The sequence below is a fragment of the Sceloporus occidentalis genome, unplaced genomic scaffold (assembly GCF_023333645.1).
Source record: "Sceloporus occidentalis isolate IW3139 unplaced genomic scaffold, rSceOcc1.0.p SCAF_1, whole genome shotgun sequence".
NCBI lineage: Eukaryota > Metazoa > Chordata > Lepidosauria > Squamata > Phrynosomatidae > Sceloporus > Sceloporus occidentalis.
In genome coordinates, this window is record NW_028316981.1 from 260,597,810 (window position 1) to 260,614,776 (window position 16,967).

The window sequence follows — 16,967 nt, forward strand, 5'->3', positions numbered from 1 at the left end:
AAGATACTCAACTATAATTTCAAACTGGATAATTCATCATCATTAGAAATATTTTTTTAAAAAAAATTCATACTGTTTTTTGAAAAATCCATGTCTACCGGACATATATTCTGGTAGAAACTAAAGATCCTAGAAACTAAAGCTATCTTTAAGGACCCCTGTTCTACTTATTGTTCAAAGTGAACATGAGTTACTTGACACTGAGCCTTCTGCCTGTTTATAACCATTTTTGTAGCTTTTCTCTGAAATAGGAGATACAAGACAGTCTTTTCTATGAAAACCAAGTAAAAAATTTTAATCAAAAATTATTTTAAAAGGTGCATTTTGTAAATAACTATTGGTCTTATCTTCACATTACTGGTGAGAAATTGTTCTAAATCCTAATGAGTTAGCATTGATGGATCAGCAAATTACATCTTTTTCTTTCTTCCCTCATGTAGGATTTCTGAGAATCCTAGTCAGGATATAGGGGTTAAACAGACCGCCCCTTTTGGGCGGCATCCTTCCACCCCTTTTGTCACTGTATTGGGGCTATGGCAACTACATGGTGTGGCCCCATTCTGGTGTTTTTTTTGATGTCACGGCTGTGCCACGTCAAAATGGCGGGGGACAGGTTGATATGTTCGCACTGCCCCAGGCCGCTTGTGGTGGCCTAACAGCGGTGCAAGAAGGAGATCCAAAACAGAGCTCCTTCTGGTACGCACCTCATTTCCGCAGCCACCAAATGGCTGCAGGAACAGTGCCAGGGAGAAAGGGGCTGGGGAGCCCCTTTCTCCTCTAGCTGAGGCTGTTGGTGTGTCCTGGGTCATGAAGACCCAAGGACACCCCTTTTCCAGGCCATGGGGAAGTGGCATTTTGCTGCTTCTCCATGGCCTGGAAAAGCACCAGGTTGCAGCCGCAGGGGCTGGCAGTGAGGCTGCCCTGCCTCCATCCTGGCAAGAAAAGGGGTGGCTGTGGACCGCCCCTTTTCCGCCATCTGTACCTTGCCATGGTCATATCTGGGAAACATACATACTGATCTTTTACTATCTCCTTTCCCCATATTCTTAAAGAGGTGATATAAATTTTCTTGCAATTGTAATGGTGTATATTTTTGTTCATTCCCCCACACACACACACTTCATCTCTGTATTGCATTCACAACTTGAAAACATCACTTAAGTTAAGAAACAAATGGGAAAAAAAATGAATATAGTTTTCTGATACCTCCATTGGTGGCTTCCATGAAATGCATTCTCTGGTATCACCTAAACTGAATAACAAGTGAACTTGTGGCCTTGGACTTTAAAGTGAGCTTTAAAGACTTAAACAAGTTTTCTAATAGTAATGCAATCATTTCTTTCATTACATTATGTATTTTTCCATTTTTTAAAAAGGCATTAGCAAAATATTGGCCTACTTCAAGCAGCAAGTTGGTGGTCACAGCAAGTATTTCCTCCCCTTTCTTCTTCCCTCAGTGTATCCCTAAATCATAGAATCTTAGAGTTGGAACAGACCACAAGATCCATCTAGTTCAACCCCCTGTGATGCAGGAATACACAAATAAAGTACTTCTAAAAGATGTCAACCTAACCTCTGTTTAAAGGCCTCTGAAGAAAAAAGTCCACCACCCTCTGAGGCAGTCTCTTCTCCAGTTGATCAGATGTTACAGTCAAGATGTTCTTTCTGACGTTTAGGTGAAATCTCTTTTCATTTAATTCTGCTCTGGAGGTTTTCCCAGTCCTGGAGGAATTCTGCAAATGGAGAATTTCCGTCAGTGAAATAATGTTATTAGATGCACATTTTAAAGAAATATGTCTTTGTTTATATTCTGATAGAATAGGAATTGCAGGAATAAGTTTTTATAAGAAAAGAGTGACACAAAGGAGAGGAACCAAAGTTTACCCCAATCCCCTGTTGTATTCTCACTTCTGTCTTTTAGTTTAACTTGATTATGGACCCGAACCAACAAGTGAAAATACACACTGAAGGAAGAAATATCAAGAGATAAGATGCAGATGGGTATGCCCCATTCTGCAGGGAACTGTCTAATTAAAAAATAATTATAATGGTAAGCCACTCTGAGAGCCTTTAGGGCTGAAGGGTAGCATATAAATACTGTAAATAAATAAATATTAATTAATCTTTACTCAGAGCTTGTAAAAATTACTTTTCTGCACTAAAGCTTAGAGAACCCTACAATTAATATTAGGAGCCAGAATTACTAGAATGATTCTGGGAGCTGTAGCCAAAAGGTTTTTTTTCAGAGCTTATAAAGAGTGGGGAAAGATCTGAAATGGTACCTCTTGGCAACCACTGGGAGAGGGGATGCATTTTACTTGATTTTACTACCAGTTCTCTGCAGCTGCTCCAAGCTGGATAGGAGCTCTGCTAGCACTGCACTGAGGTCCAGTGGCAGTGAATCACAGAATCATAGAAAAATAGAATCATTGAGTTAGAAGAGACCACAAGGGCCATCCCTTCCAACCCCTGCCCTCCAGAAACACACAACCAAAACACCCCCAACAGATGGCCATTCAGCCTCTGTTTAAAAACCTCCATATAAGGAGACTCCACCACCTTCCAGCACATTCTATGGTCAAACATCTCTTACAGATAGGAGTTTTTTTCCTAATATTCAGATGGAATTTCTTTTCTTGTAGTTTAAACCCATTGCTCTGTGTCCTAGTTTCTGGAGAAGCAGGAAACAATTTTGCTCAAACCTCATTATGACAGACTTTCAAATATATAAATATAGCTAAACATATCCAGCTCAGTATGCCACTCCTCATAGGGCATGGTTTCCAGACATCAGATGAATTTGTTGCCCTCATAGTGGTGGATGCATTGGCTGTCCCAAAAGAAATATGCCATTCACATGTCTCGTTTGGTGCTAAATCATTCAGAAATGCCTTGTATGTTTATTCCAAATGCAGTTTCACATACATTCATCTGAAAGCCAATGACCTGTGCTGTAAACCCAGAAATGACTTGTCTGTTTGGGAAACAGCTCAAATCATTAAGAAATATTAATATTCTTTCCCCACTGGTCCTGCCCTTTCATGGTGATCAAGCAAGTCAGTATTTAAATTATGAACTACATTGAATTTAGAAATAAGGGTAATGCTGCGTAAAAGGGAATAATAATGGAAAGATTCATACATACCGTCACTGTGACAGAAACTGTGTTATCATAAAAATCTAATGAGTATATTTCAGGTAATTTTTTCTTCTCTGTTGACAGTGCTCAACAGTTTTGAAGATCTTTGCTGACAGAAATATCTGAATCTATATTTAAAATGTTAAACTTGAAGCACTTCTTGGTTCAGATTGAAGATAATGTTAATATTAATCAAATACAATGTTTCATCCATAATAGAATTTAAAGAAACCTCTTTTTGATAATTATTGATTAATTCCCATAATAGATTTTTAAGTTGAAGACACAGAAGAAGAAAAAAAAGAAAATTTCTATGATAATTGTATTTCAAGATTAATCAAAGGGTATTATTATTATTATTATTATTATTATTATTATTATTATTACCAGACATTTCTACTGTTTTGGCACTATCCACCAGAACCATCTTTTGAGCAAGCGCATGAAAATGAATGAAAATTATACATGTGCACTGATTTATGCAATTTCCATTCATTTCAGAACACAGAAGATCCTGAAAGGTTGTCCACATTAGTAATACATCTCACAGACAGATTATATTATTGTTCCCAAAGAAGATTGCCCAGTTTCTCAGAGTATACCATTTCCATATCAAGTCAAGTTAATGTTTATTGTGCTAGCCAAAGGCCATGACAAAATGAACTTATCAAAAAGCATAAAACCTTTAAAACAAAACGCACAGAATACAAAGGACAAAAAATATCCCAACATTTAGTGTGCAGTTAAAATAGTTAACTGTAAAAAAGGACAAAAGGAAGAAGAGACATCTTTCCTGGATATTAGTAAACATATATAATATAATCATGAAATCTAATTAATACTTGGTGTCTCCATGGCAATTTATGGCAATTTTATTTAACTCTCTCTTTCTAATCTTTTTTGCAGCCATGGCAAACAGAGCCACTCTATGTGTTACATAGGCGGGTTACAGACGGGCAAAAAGGGGTGTGTTCATGACATCATGAAGGTATAGCCTTCAGACGGCCCTTACCTGAATGCCGCCATGAACACGCCACCCGCACGCCCCAAGCGGGAAGAAGCGGCATTAAAAAGGTGCTGCTTTTTCCCACTTCTTTTCTATATACTGCGCAGCTGCGCATCTCCATCTGTAAGCAGCTGCACCGGTACGCCAGAATTGTTACACCGCTAATTTAAGTTGCCCATTTAAAAGCTCCGAGTCAGCTGCATCGCATAATGAGTCGGGGTCCTGGAACATGCGCAGTTTGCACCGAGGCTCTAATTAGAGCGCCAGATGCCATGCAGATGTGGAAGCTGCAGCACAGCTGCACTCTATTTTAATGCTCGTAACCCTAACCCTAACCCTAACCCTAGAGCAACATGTACGCATGCGCTGCTAGAATTGGGGAAAGTTTGGAATTTAAAGTGAACCCCTACACACATTCCTGTGCCATTTTCACCTAACAATAAAAAAACCCTAAAACTTTAAATATTTACATATGTACAAGAAAGGTGATGGGGGATGGCAGGAGGACAGCGGTGGCAGCGGCGACAGCTGTGGCTGTGCATTGCAGATTCAGCAAGAGCACGAGGACCAAAGGAGAGGAGGCATCCATGATGCTGGTGACACTACCAACGTGCAAGCGGACAAGGATGCCAACACCAGCTGATCACCAGCTGGCAGGAGACCACCATTGTTCTTGGGCAGGGCAAGGGGAAAAGTTTAAAGGGGCCTGGGCGCTTTAAATGTGCACATAGGCTTTCTGCCGCCGGTGCTGAGCGCCGCAGCTGTGCAGCTGCGCATCCGCCAGCCAGCAAAAGAAAAAAAAAAAGCCCCGTTTTTGGCCGCCCGTGCAGAAGCTGCCTCTCTCTTTGCAGCGTCCTCCGAGGCGGCGGTATGGAAACTGCGGGTCAGAAACGGCCCCAGGTGAGGCGTCTTCACTGCCCCCCATGTGGAAGCCCCATACACCTGAGCCACGCCCCCGGGGCGGGCGGTCTGGAGGCTCCGTATTCAGCAGAATACACCTCCAAGACGTCTTCCCCTGCCCGTCTGTACCCCGCCATAGTCATTGGTGTCACTCAAAAGGAATTGAACCAGATCAACAGTAGAGCCCCCACTTTTGTTTATCAGCAAGAGTGTTAAAAATTTCTTTCTGGGTCGCTGTACAATGGACAAATTAACAAGTAGTGAACAATATCCTCCAACTGAGACTGACTGTAGATGCATAGTCTGTTCTCAAAAGGCACTTTGTTGTAGCGTCCGTCTAGAACTGCACTAGGCATTACTTGAAGTCGTAGCTCAGTGAAGGCAATTCTTAAAGTAGGCGACTTGAGTTTAGTCAGATAACTGGCTCTAAAATGTTCCGTCTTCAAAAAGGAGAACCAAAAGGAAAATTGTGAGGTCCTAACTGACTGCAGATCTTTTCTTGAATCAGCCCAAAAAAGGAATTCTCTTAATTGCCTCTTATCCAGGCCAATAACAGCGTTAAACTCAGAAAAGTTATATTTTTGTAAAAGAATTTCAAAACCTGATTTCCAGAACTGGTTGTCACACATTTCCAAGCAACACAATGCTGGGAGACAATTAGTTGGTAGGGTAGCAATATGTTTAAAATATCTTATCTGTGTAAAATCTATTCTTGTTTTTACTGAGGGGCATCCAAATTCAGTGCGCAAAAAAGGTGCAGGAATTTCATTTGGTAAAGTGCAGAGCTTTCGGAGAAATTTGTTTTGTCATATTTCCAAGGCTTTGCCAGTGTTGATATCTGATCCCCATATTTCTGCACCGTAAAGCCTATATAAGGCCTGTACCATCAAAATAATACTCTGTGTGTGTGTGTGTGTGTGTTTAATAATACATGTTTTAGCCTGCTTTTAATTTTTTTAAATAGTTTAATCATGTTTTAACTTTTGTATCTTGTGGATTTTTAACAATACTGTAAGCCACTTTGAAAAGCAGGATAGAAATAATAATAACAGTAATAATAATAATAATAATAATAATAATAATAATGCCTTATTATGATTATTGGAGTGAGGAGCATGAGTAATGAAATGAAACTAAAAAGAATGGCAGACAAAGTGAAAGAAAACTGAGGAAACAATGAATAACTAGTTCCATAGAATGAGGGGGAAAATAGCACCCAGTACATTTTATTATGTAAAGGTATTACCATATATTTAATTAATCTATCAATAAATTTAAACCATATTTTGTCAATAAATAACAATAAAATATTTTTAAAAATAAATTCCATAAAATAACTCACAAGCCAAAAATCAGCAGTGGTGGATCAAAGTATGTTGGCAGTATTGACACAATATTTGAATGCCACATACTGTAGCATTTCAAAGGCATCCAAAAAATAGCAGGATGATTATTTTGATTCCAAGTCTATTCCTACTCAGCTACCTAAACATGAAAATGAAATTCCAATGGCCTATGAAGTTTTTGACATATTTCAGTAAACTGCTCAAATATCATTCAGGCAGTCAGTAGACCACAGTGTTTACGGTTTCCCTTCAAAGGTTTTCCTGTTCATAACAAGTCTAAAACTGAACAGTTACTTTGTAAAGTTTTCAACCACATTTTCACTGCAGCATACTGTTAAAATATTTTTGGACGTACCTCTGCCCAAATAGCATCTGTTTGTCCTGTTTCATTAAATAAAAGTATAGACATTTAAATGTCAATAGGCCTCAGTGAGACTTATGTCTGGATAAACATTTTACTTAATTCTACAAACACACACACACATATATACAGAGAGAGAGAGCATATGGAGTGGCAGATAAATATATACCTTTAATACGGGGAGGCCATCAGAAACAAAATTCATATTTGCTACATAATGCCAACATTGGAATGATCAAATGGATATCTTGTTACTGTTATATGCTTTCAAGTTGATGATAATCCTAAGGTTTTCTTGGCAAGAGATTTATTCAGCAATAATTTGTCATTGTTTTCCTCAAAGGATGAAAGAGTGTGATAGCCCAAGTTCACTCAGTGGGTGTCCATGGCTGAGTGAAGATTTGAAACATGTAAGTGTATCACACAGCCCCTTGGGCATGATTGGGGTGAGACAAAAGGGAGCGGGATGAGAACAGAATGGGGCAAGGGATGCATTTTACCTCATGCCAGAATGCCACCGATGCTGCCGCAAGTTCCCGTTCCATTTCTGATCTGTCCCAGAGGAGGCAATTTTCTGGAACATTTCTGAACAGTTCCTGAAAATTGCCTCTTCTGGGACAGATCAGGAATGGAATGGAAACTTCCGGCGGCATTGGCGGTGTTCCTGCATGCAGTAAAATGCGTGTCTTGCCCCATTTTGTTCCCATCCCACCCCCTTTCATTCTGCCCCCATCATGTCCCTGGGGGCTGTGCAATAAACTTAATGGTTTCTTCAGTCCTAGTGCAACAACCAAACCATTTCACCAGGTGGCCAGTTTATTAGGACCTAAATCCATCTGTTTGGGTCAGGCAGTGTGGAATCACAATTGCTCATTACAAGTTCCAGTTATTTGAATAGGTCTTTTCCAGTCCAATTGGAACCAGTAATTTGATTTCGACCAACAGCTTAAAGTCATGGCTTGCCTAATGCCATACATTTATGAGTGAAGTTAATTTGACTTATAGGCATTATTTCTCACATTATTATCCATGTAGGCATACTAGTGTAGAAAAGAGAGCTTTGACTTGGATAGCTTCTCAAGCCTCAGATAAAACGTGTACTGATAAAGTTTTTCTGCATCATCTGTTCAAAAAGTGGGTGCCTGGTTTTATCTAGTCATTTTCTATTTGATGGCTGAGTGCAATGGGGAGTGGGATTAGTTTGTTACTAAATAAAATTGAAATCCATAGTCTTTTGGAGAAATCGGGCATCTTAAACATCTGTTCCTTACAGCTCAGGTGAATGTTCACAAAAACCAAACAGAAATCAATGCTGCTTCTTTAAGACATGCTTCCAGGAATGAAATGTTGTGAATGTACTTTTTGTTATTAAGGGCTATGTGGAGTTTGTTTAGAAAAGAACAAACTCTTTATAATCACCTCTGTCTTTCAGGGTAAGTATTTTATAAAACATAATGTGTCAGTACAGGTGGATAAATCTATCTTACCCTGAGTTATAAGAAAGGGCAGAATAATTGTGCCATATGCTTTAAAATATTTAGAAATTAAAACTATTTAATACAATGATACTTTTTTCTAAGTATACATCTTTGTGCTTGGACTGTGATGTGGATATAAATTAAGATAACCAAGGACAACTTCAGACTAGCTCAAGCTGCAAGTGACCTAATGATGCAGTAGTTAGGAAGGAAAAGTGTTAGATAGGATGATGGCTTTCTGATACAACAAGTTGAATTGTATGCAAGATTAAAAAATATATATCACTATGTATGAACACATGGGGATGCTAGAACAGGAGAGGTTTACCAAGTAGGCTGGGGAGGTAGACATACCTTCATTCCCCTCCATGGATATGGGAAGATGTATTGTCTGATTTTTCAGAAAGAACTATTTGTAAGATAAAAAAGGAGTACAAACATAATATCGTAACTACAGTCTGAACAACTGCTTAAACAACAAGTGGAATACTGACAGCAAGTCTCTGAAAAGTTTGGCTTGAAGTAATTGAAATAAATGTCTACCAACACACTTGAATTAAAATCTTTGTTATCTGGCTTTTATGTCTAGATCTTTGTAACAAACACTTCTAAAAGATAGCCTTATCTTGAAATTAATTATATATAATTTGAGGGGATGTCAAAGCCACAGCAATTAAGTATGACTTGTCCTGCCCCCACATGCTTTTCTCAAAAGGGGCATGTTTGGAGCAAGTTGGAGTGGGATGGGAGATTGATTAAAGCCAAAAGAAGAAAGCAGTATCTTTTTTAGTTCTATTTAAAATTGACTTTTGTTCCATTTAATATATTTAATTGCATCTTCATGAAACAAAATGTATATGAGCTACTGCCCAGAATATATATAGTGTAGATCTCAAAGGCCTTTCTTTAATCTTGACACATTTATTTCTTTGAAAACGTCTATAATTCACAAAAATGTATTGCTACTATCTGAGAAATGCTTTAAGTAAAATAATCTAATTTATCACAAAGTGGTTGTTCATGCATAACTGTCTCTCTTCTAGATAAAATAATTTTCATCTTTCAACTAAAAGTGAAAATCAACTTTAAAAACGCACACAGGTGATTTAAAAATATCTCATCTACCACATTCAGTGTGCTTTAAAGAATGTTTCTTGTCAGAATTCAGCAACAAAAACAACAACAAGGCTCAACCTTCAACTTACTTCAGCAAGCTAATGAGGTGATCTTGATCTTGTTTTTGCAAGAACAAAAGATAAGGCTACCCAACCTACCTATGAAATTAGTTTGCACTTTGCTACCAATCTGTTATGAGATCAGCTGGAAACCTTTTTCATTATTTTTCACTCTTGAACAATTACTACTGTTGATAATATTAAGACCCCCGGCTTAGAGCAATTTGATTCTATTAGCCAGATATTGTAAAATAAAACCTAACATTTGCTTAAGAGCATTAGTTTTCTAGGATATTTTCAAGTCTTTCATTTTGAGAATTTACTTGCAAAATCTGATGAAGGGTACCCCACAAAGACCAGAAATGATTGATGGGAAGACAGGAAGATAGATTATGCAAGTTTCCATGTATTCATCTGGCTAATGCCATATGGTTCTGCTTCATCAAGGAAGTGAATGTAAATGTCATTATAAATACTAGTTTATTAACAGGCTATTTTCTGAGGGATTTCCCTCCTAAATTATTGGAGCATAAATAAATGCCATGACTTCAGAAACCATCATTTTTGGGGGAGATGGAGCCCAAGTGTCATGAATTACAGAGCTATCTTACCTCTTACATTTCAATGGGGACTGTCTATTTTAATCTTTTCTTTTGCAGACAAACATGTCCTTGGTGTGTTTGTTACAGATTCAATGATGTTCTCTAATTGACAATTGAAGATCTGCACATGTTAGGCTTTTTGTCCCAATCCTCAAGCCATATTTATATCTCCTGTAAACTATAAACAGGCCAAGGACATTAAGGTCTTAGAGTTTCAACAGCTTGTATGATTCTTTTGATGTTGTGCTTGTCTTTATGCATACAACCTGTTCAAAAATTCCAGCAGCAGCCATGCTGAGAGGTGACTTATCCATTGGTGATCTTTCAATTCCAGAAGGAAAAATTGTCCATCTGATATTCAGCCAAATTCATGTTTTACAAAAGTGCACACTGCAAAAATAATACAGTGGCATGAAAATCTGTAATATTTTCTTAGATTTTGGAATAGTTGCACTAGCAGCATGAAACAAAAGATGAATTAGGGCTGAAATAGATGGCCTTAAAGGGGTGGATCCCTTTGATCACTGGATCAGGGCCATGGCAACCACATGTCACAGCCCTGATCTGTCCTTTTTCCAGGGCAAAAAGAAATGGCAAAATGCCACTCCTTTTTGCACTGCAAAAATGTCGTTTTTTTCCACCGCCACCACCATGACTTTTCGGTGTTTCTGTGGTATGCAGTGTCTAAACACAGTGCAGCCGGAGTGCTGAAAAGCTGCCCTTGTGTGGGCAGTACAGTGGTTTACCACTGGCTTTGGGGTGGTGTCGGGGCATGCACCATGCCCCCACATCGCTGAGAAGCTGGCGTATTGTGCCGGTCTTTACTGACCCTAGATTCTCTAAACTATCCTTGAATGTTTTCAATATATGCAGGGAAAAAAATGAAATAGAAATGAAAAAAATGTTGGGTATAAATGTGAACCTATTTAGTAAAAAAAAACCCAAAATGGCTTAATTAGGTGATACTGTACTCATTTAGTAACATTCTTGCTAGTGCCAAGTCCAGCAAGATGAAGTGAAAAATAACATAAATATGAGGAACCACTACTGTTGAATGGTAGCGCACATGCTTTTGTGTATTTCTCTTGGGCTGATTCTTGCTTTTAGTTAAAAGTGTTCAGTAGTAGAGAAAAACCAGCATTGTGTAGTGGTTTGTGTCCTGGACTAAAACTCCAAGGGACCAGATTCAGAATCCCACCAAGCCACGGAAATCCACTGAAGCATCTTGAACAAATCACATTATCTTAACCTTAGAGAAAGGCAATGGTGAAAATCCAGTTAATAAATCTTTCCAAAAAGACTATATGATAGAGTCATCATAAATCTGAAGGCAACAAGCACCATCAGCAAACAACATATGAAAGTAGTGTTAAGGAAAATGCAACATGGGACATACAGTAGAAGAAATAAAACATGTATGTGAAAGTCACAGTGACTAAGCAAGAGCAATTAAGAAGCCACACAGGTGAAAAAGCTAATGTAATTTAGAAGACTTGAATGTCAAGGACAGAATTATGGAATGTACAATTGGAAACACCTGAGATTCATTAAGTGTACAAGGTGAAATGATGAAATTCTTAATTATGGGTTGAACTATGTGAACCAATCAAAATGAGTGTACACGCCCACTGGGTGGAAACTGACTAGTGGGTGGTGATTAACAATGGCTATAATATTTTCATTTTCATTTTGAAAATGAAAATAAAAATTAAAACAAAAAAACAAAAAAACAAAAAAAAACAATGGCTATAATAATTGCTATGTTTGCCAATGTATTTTGTGGGTAGTTTGGGTAGTTGAATAGTTTGGAGATATTTTGGAGATTGTAGAGATTGTGATAGTATTTGGATATAGTAGAATAAAGTAGATCTTTTATATAAGACTACTGAGTTGTCTGGTGTCTTGGGTGAAGATACAAGTGTCAGCAGAATCCTGGAGAAGTTTGGAGACATCTGAGGAAGAAGAGTGAGAAGGCTTGGAGAGTTTGTCAGGGTCTTCAGCCTATTCTCTGAAATTCTGCTGCTTGGAAGAAAAGCATTAACCACTGACCAAAGCTGGTCAGCTCTGCTGCATAACAAGGTGGTGAGTTAGAGCCAGAGGTGAAGAGCAACAACTCCCATCATCCCTGACAAGTAGATATGTAGAGAACCAGAAGGCTGAAACTCTAGAGCTAATGTAAGGCACAGTAAACAATATTAAGCAAGATGGATGTCTAAACTGGTATAAGACATCTTTCTATGTTCTAATATTGTTATTCCTTATATTTGTTGATGTTAAGTGCCTATGAATTGGCTTTGACTCATGGCAATCTCATGAATGAGATACTTAAAGCTAATTAACACAGCCATTTGTGGATAGTGAAATACTGAGTGTTTCTTTCTTTTCAGAATACTAGTGAACAGACGTAGTAAAAGCTAATGACAAAGGAGGCAATATGAAACCAATTACTACATACTGGTAAAACATTATTTATTAGCATGGCAATAGGATTTACAGTTATGGATCTCTTTGAAGTGGCTTGAACTGTGATTCAAAACATCACCATTGACATCAAAATTTGGATGTATGACTATGGAATCACATCGTCCAAAACATACTTCAGAAATAATCCAGTTTGAGAGCACTTTAACTGCTCCGGCTCAGTGTTAGGACTCTCTGACAGAGAAGGGTAAATGTCTAACAAAACTACAGTTCCCAGAATTCCCTAGCATTGAGCCAAGGCAATTAGAGCAGTCTCACACTGGATTATTTCCACAGTGTGTTTTGGACCATTATTGCAGAATGTCTTCTAAAATCTTGATCTGCCCTGGGCTGTATCACCTTTTGAGAGAGATAAAATGTGTATGGCAGCTGACAACATTTCCTCTTAGTGAAAGAAGTGAGAGAGACCAAACACTTAAAAGAAGGAGTATGGGATCAGTGAATTTTTGCCTTGAAACAATTTATCATTTACTAGTTCTTGGTAAAATATGTTCTGCCAGTTTCTCAGTTACAACCATAGGAGTAGACATTTTTGTAGATATTCTCTGAGAGTTACATAAAAGTATCAACATTTTTTGCAGGAACACAAACTTCCCAGAAAGGGCAAGGACAATGACATTCATGGCACTTTTAAAACCAGGCTTTCACAAATGCCCTGACATACACTCCATTTTTTTTTTAAAAAAGTAACACAAACGGGTTGTTCCCACTTAAGATTTGAAACGATTTAAAATACAACGTTTTTAATAAAATCGATTCAAAATAACACTGTTCTTATCCCGCTATCCGATTCGCTTTGTTCATCGTTCCCATCTGTTTGTTTAAATCGAAGTTTTTACCTGCAAGCGTTCCTACTTGGCATGAAATCGGTGTTTAAATAAAGCGATTCTTCTCCTCCATACCTTATTTGGAGCTGTCAATCAATAGTACGTCAGAATGACGTAACGTTAATCCGGAATATTTGGAAGCGATTTACCTTTTGGCATCGTTTCCATTTCATTGACAGCCAGGGAGAATCCCTTCAGAGAGCACAGAGATCAATGGGAGAGGCTTCTGGCAAAAAGCGAAGCTCTTTCCAGAGGAACTATGGGATAGGTTTTGGAGGGCAGCATCCTGTCTCCCAAGACAGCCAGGGAGAATCCCTTCAGAGAGCACAGAGATCAATGAAGGAGGCTTCTGGCAAAAAGCGAAGCTCTTTCCAGAGGAACTATGGGATAGGATTTGGAGGGCAGCATCCTTTCTCCCAAGACAGCCAGGGAAAATCCCTTCAGAGAGCACAGAGATAATGAAGGAGGCTTCTGGCAAAAAGCGAAGCTCTTTCCAGAGGAACTATGGGATAGGATTTGGAGGGCAGCATCCTTTCTCCCAAGACAGCCAGGGAAAATCCCTTCAGAGAGCACAGAGATAATGAAGGAGGCTTCTGGCAAAAAGCGAAGCTCTTTCCAGAGGAACTATGGGATAGGATTTGGAGGGAAGCATCCTTTCTCCCAAGACAGCCAGGGAAAATCCCTTCAGAGAGCCCAGAGATAATGAAGGAGGCTTCTGGCAAAAAGCGAAGCTCTTTCCAGAGGAACTATGGGATAGGATTTGGAGGGAAGCATCCTTTCTCCCAAGACAGCCAGGGAAAATCCATTCAGAGAGCCCAGAGATCAATGAAGGAGGCTGCTGGAAAAGCAGGGAGGGAGCACTCTTCCCAAAGATTCTCTTTCCAGGGTTGGAGGAGAAGGCAGATTCCATTTGAGAAATGGAGGGAGAAAGGCTCTATCCCCCCCCCCCCCCATTGATCAGAGCCTGGGTGAGATCAGATGCCTCCTCGCGAGGAGCCTTCCCTTCCCTGTCTGGGCGAGATCAGTGCCCAAGCGGGCAGGGAATGTCTCCTCGCGAGGAGCCATCCCTTCCCTGCCTCTCCTCCGTTAGAAATGGGCTCTCCCCACACAGAGGGGAGGTTGCAATCCACCGGGGGAAGCCTTGAGCAGCCGGGACTTCAGGTGTTTAAAGCGCTGAAGAGATTAAGCGCCTGTAAACCATTAAAATAAAAAATAAAAATAATCCTTATCTCTTATTGAAAGACCGCAGCGGACAAAGGGGTGAGGGAAGCAAAAATGGCGACAGCCATGACGGATGGGGACAGAAAGGGCAACTCCCCCAAGGACAGCCCCATCGCACTCCGCTCCTCCCATCCATCTAACGCTTTCAAAGGCTGTCGTTCCTATTTAAATGCTCCGGTTCCTAAATCGAATCAATGGAAAAATGTAGGTCAGACCCTAGTGTTTTTTTAACACGTGTTAAATGAGGAAAGCTCGAATCAAAATTTTATTCCGCTCTACAATTCGATTTGTAGTGGAGACGATTGCGGGTTGCTCTAGAACCGTTCTAGGTTTAAATCGGATCCTAATAGGAACGCCACTCCTTGGATTCGATTCAGAACGCGGGGTTTCACCTAGTGAGAACAACCTCTTAGGGTGCATCTGCAATGCAAAAATAATGCAGTTCAGCACCACTTTAATTGCCCTGGTTTAGCCCTCATAGTCATTATCATTTGAAGAAAAGATACAATTGCTCATAGCTGCGTAGCCTAGCAGGCCCAATGGTTTCAAGTAAGTTGGTGTTGGGAGGTTATCACTTTTTCCCTACCTCTTCTTTTGCTATATTTGTGATAGAAAAACCAAAACACAGGTCTTTGCTGCCCTGTGCATTTATTGTACAGCCTCCTCCCTCTACGTACTTTCAATACATGGCTATACTGTAACACCTGGGAGTTTTTTTGTTTTTTTTTTAAAAAAAAGCATTTGCAGTACTAAGCAAATTTGTTCATTTCAACTTTTCTCTTTTAGCTTAGAGTCTCACTTTTAGATTGTGATCCTAAGGTAGCACAGGTCAGAATCAACATCCTGGGACATTTTATCATCCAGTGATTTCATATATAAACAGATTTATGAAGTCAACATTTTAATATAGGATTGTAAATCATAGTGCACTTGTATAGTAATTCAATTAATGCAAACTTGAAGGGAAAAATCTCTACCAGCAGGAAGACTTTAAAGAATCTGATTGAATTAGATTATTTAAGGAAAAGGTAAATTATAATGTTAATTTGGACTATTAGAGTTTAACTGACAAAGGGGCATGGCAGACCACCATTAAGAGGTGGTGCCATGCCACCCCTGGAAGCCCTGGGTTGGGAACATGGCAACTGCACACCATACCTCCAACCGGGTGAAAAAGAAGCCATAAAAAGTGGCTTCTTTTTGCACCATGAAAATGACACCCTTTCTGGTGCTGCCACAGCTTTTCTGTGGCTCTTTTGAGTAGCATGTCGACACACTGCACCAAAGATGCAGCATGACATGGCCCAACATGCTGTTGCTTGGGCGGCATGATACCAGTAGTCGCTACACCCGCACTCTGCCCTCATGCAGGTTTATTTTGTTGAGGGCCTGAGGTAGCAAATGTTGTCTAATAGTTAGCACGGATGTTCTTTCAGTATTAGTTCTTGGGAACTTTTATATTTATCTTGAGCCACCTTCTTTTCTGAAGCTACCCTATCAGATGTTGCTCAGGGTGCCATGGCTATCATTGGATTTCTCATGGTATCTCCAATACTATTTGTGTAACAGAATGCCATCTTAAAGAGAGATAAGATGTGTTAGCTTTATCTCGTAGCCTTCCTAGTTTGCCCACCTTCCAGTCCATGACAGGAAAACTATGGCCCAAAAAAGTGCTGCCTTGGGTCTGGTCTGGGGGTGTGGCATGAAGATGACACATGCCCCCAGACTGGCCAGAAGCCATGAAGAGGCTGGCTAACACAGCCCAAACACAGGCTCGAAAGGACTGGGAAAAACGCTCCTTGCTGGTGGTCCTCTCCAGATCATGGCAGCAGCCAGCCTCAGGGCCACAGCCCCCCGTTGCTGTGGTCCCATGCCATTCAGGGCTAGAGCAGACAGAAGCTGCTTTAAGCCAATGGTTTGTTTGACCCCTATGTATCTATCTATCTCTCTATCTAAAAATAATAGATGCATTAATGAACAGAGGGTCCCATTGACTAGGAATATTTGATATAATTTAAAAGTGCATTCAGTGTTATTGTTAAAATATTTCTGTCTTCTTCAATCCCCCACTCCAGAGAACACATGTATGGATTTCCTACCAAAGAGTTTATCCATTTCCATTTTCACTCAGGAAGTTGTAGATTATATACATTAGTTTGAAGAAATACAAACTCTACGGATTCTCTGCTGAATAGATTGTTGGACATGTTTCCTGTAATCATTATCATGTCCTGCTTCTTCTTCACATTCAGATGATTTATGGAATTCTGTCTTTGTGTCTTTATGTCAGCCTTTTCGAATTGAACAAACAATTGCCAGCTTCGTGCTACCTGCTCGTCCATCTCCCTAAGGGAAAATGTCACTTTGGGGAAGCAGAGGACTTATAATATGTACGGGAGACGCTGAGTGGTAATACTGCTATTCCAATTAT